This window comes from Mytilus edulis, chromosome 12 (assembly GCF_963676685.1).
Source record: "Mytilus edulis chromosome 12, xbMytEdul2.2, whole genome shotgun sequence".
In the NCBI taxonomy this organism is placed as follows: domain Eukaryota; kingdom Metazoa; phylum Mollusca; class Bivalvia; order Mytilida; family Mytilidae; genus Mytilus; species Mytilus edulis.
The window spans coordinates 15,589,946-15,593,352 of NC_092355.1; positions in this window are offsets into that span (position 1 = coordinate 15,589,946).

Consider the following 3,407-nt stretch of genomic DNA (forward strand, 5'->3'; position numbering starts at 1 on the left):
TCCATTAAAGACATTTAAGACCTGTTGGTGACCTTCTGCTGTTGTTTTTTTTTTCTATGGTCGGGTTGTTGTCTCTTTGGCACATTCCCCATTTCCATTCTCAATTTTATTTGTTTTGGTAAATTTGTTTGACGGTTTGGTCTAACTTGAATCTCAGGGGTGCACCATAGCCTGTGTCGCTAATCCTGTAACCCGATCATGGTCCCTAGGCATAGCACATAAAGGACATATTAGATACGAGGAGATATTGTAGATAACCCTTTATTCATCATTCCTATTATGATACAATTGACTCTCGTTATGTGGAACTCGAAGGGACCGATGAATTTATTTCTACTTAACCAAAAATTCGAGTAATCAGGAGTAAATTTACTTAGATATTACTACAAATGGTCCAAACATTCTGTTCGAGTTATCCGACAATTCGACTTACCGTATTCCTCGTATTAAACACCCAGGGCGCTTACAAAATTCCAAAGAGGGAGCGCTTATTGAAATTGACAAAACACGGAATTTTTTCCGCTTCGAAACTGTTTTTGGAGTAAAATTACCATTTAAATTGTGTTTCCAGTTTGAAACTCATGCCACAAACAGAAACATATTGACGTTTCTACGCAAAAAACGATACTTTTTGGTTATTTCAGAGGGCTCTGATTAATTTTTTGTTGGAAAACTAGGTAGGGGTGCTTATAGTGGCAGGGGTGCTTAATACGAGGAATACAGTACATGTGTTCGAGATAACGAGAGTCGACTGTATTTTCAAGGTTTAAACACTAGGCCTTGTAGTTTCAGAGGACAAGACTTTCGTTTTATTTATACCAATCAGAAGCAAGAATTTCCCATGACGACCATTTTTGAAATCAAATCGGCATAAAATGAGGAATATTCCCACCCAGTTACAGTTCAATGGGAATTGTAGTTTCAAAGGAAAACATGTTTTGATTTCGACCAATCAGAGACAGGTACTGCCCTTGGTCACGGTAATGGTGGCTATGTTTGAGGTTGAATCAACACGAAATCTTTGTACAGGACTTCCATACATCATTCCTACCGTTTTAGTTACAGTTACTGAATAATCTTTGACAGGAGATGATTTTAAATTTCGAAAAAAGAATTGCCCATGGCATTATTGGCTGCCATGTTTGATTGCACAAAATGTGAAATCTTTGTAGAGAACCTCCCATATTTCATTCCTACCAAGTAACAGTTCAAAAGGCCTTGTAGTTTCAGAGGAAAATATTTTGTTTATTTCGACAAATCAGAAACAAGTATTACCCTTTGTGGCCATGTTTGAATATCAAACGGCACATAATGAGAAATCTGTTTAGAGGACCCTCCATACACATTCCTGCAAAATTTGGTTCTAATTGACCAAGTAATTTTGAAGTAGAAGATTAAAAATGTGAAATTTTTACAGACGGAGGATAGGCGGACAACAGATGACGGAAGCCAAGTGATTGCAAAAGCACAATGTTAAATTATGTTTCGCCAAGGCGTCCGTCAAAACATTGTGGAGGACCATCATAGGGGTCCGTGTATATCTGCGTCCATTCGTTTTTCGTTTTGAAATATCAAAAACAAAAAACAAAAAACGAAAGTGTCTTCATTTTTCGTTTTTGATTTCATAAAAACCAAAATGAAAAACGAAAGTGTTTTCATTTTTCGTTTTTGATTTCTTAAAAACCAAAATGAAAAACAAAAGTGTTTTCGTTTTTCGATTTTGATTTCACAGACAAAAAACGAAAAACAAAAGTATTTTTATTGTTCAATTTTGATTTCTCAAAAACTAAAATCGAAATATGAAAGTGTTTTCATTTTTCATTTTTGATTTCACAAAAACAAAAAACGAAAAACGAAAGTGTATTTATGTTATCTTTCCAACACAGTTTAATTGTCATTCAAAAAATGACAATGTTGTCATTTGTCATTCATTTAAAGGTCGTTAAAGTATACATGCACAACGGTTGTCAGATCAATACTACTTTAATCGAAGATCATGTCGACGGATGCACAAGTCTTTATCAATCTAAACAATAAGGGTGCGTGATCTTTACTTTTAAGTTTGGAGAGGTTAATCTAAGATGATAATATTGTAGCGTAACTAGCCTCTTTTACAAATAAAGCAAACTATATATTGTTGACAAGGGAAGGGCTCAAGGACTCCAGAAGAACTGGAAAAATGATACAAAATCTTTCACACCCTTTCTTAATCTAGAGCGCAAGTTTTAATTTATCTATTTTATTATGTTCTGGTCTCGGAGCAAAATATATAGATACAGTGTAAGACTTTTAGTATTTACATGTATGAACAATATCAAAAGACATATGTAGGATGATGAAAAAAATAATGTAATCCACAAAGTCAAGTGTGTGGCTATTGTTAGTTTAAACATATTTATTAATAGTGGATTGGAAATTTTCTCACCGGAACGAGGATCGAACCAGGAACTTATGTTTTTGTATAGTCCGATGCACTAACCTATGTTGCTTTTGTATAATGAGGATCAATGGTCTAGTTCCTCGTTGAAGACCCTCCAGCTCCTTTCAAGATGAAGAACAGGCATAAAAGCCATGTTCATTAATAATTTGTATTTTTTCTATATATTGTGTGCGATTTTGTCCCGTGTACATTTACTCCACATCTCAGTGGCAGATCCAGGGGGGGGGTTCCGGGGGTGCGCACCCCCCCTTTATTTTTGCCGATCAATGCATTTGTATCGGGACATATGTTTTGCACCCCCCCTGCACCCCCCCCCCCCTTTGCCCTGGGTTAGCACCCCCCCTTTCGAAAATTCCTGCATCCGCCCCTGCATCTCTTTATTTTCGGACCTGGACACGCCTCAATGCTAGTTTAGACCTCCAATGTTAAAGGTCATATGGTTTTTTTTTTAAATTATTTGATGCCGTGGAATTGGGATTTTTAGCTTTAATGTAAACCATGTCAGGTTTTTAACTTGTATTTTCAGCAAAGATAGCCAGTTTTGTGTTCTGTAATATACTGTAACAGTTTAATTTTACTTGTCCGGTCGCATCGGAACTACTCAAAACATCTTCCGAACAATATCTGGATGTCGGTTTCGTGGGCATGTACAATTGCTAAACCACACATGAACGTTTTTTAGTCTTCGTAGATCTAATCCAACTTGAAGTCTTTTTGAGTCTACGACAAGCAGAATATGATATTTTATACCATTAAATATTGAAGCCATAGTCATGAAGATCGATTACTTGATTGATGTTCCGTTAACGTAGCCGCAGAACAAAAACGCGAGAGCTACTTTTGAATATTTCTACAATTTTAAGTAGTTTTCCACTCACAAACACAATAATATTTTCAACATTTATTAAAATATTTTTTTTTTTACACTTTTTAACTTTTATGTTGTTTTAAAATATCAATTTGACTT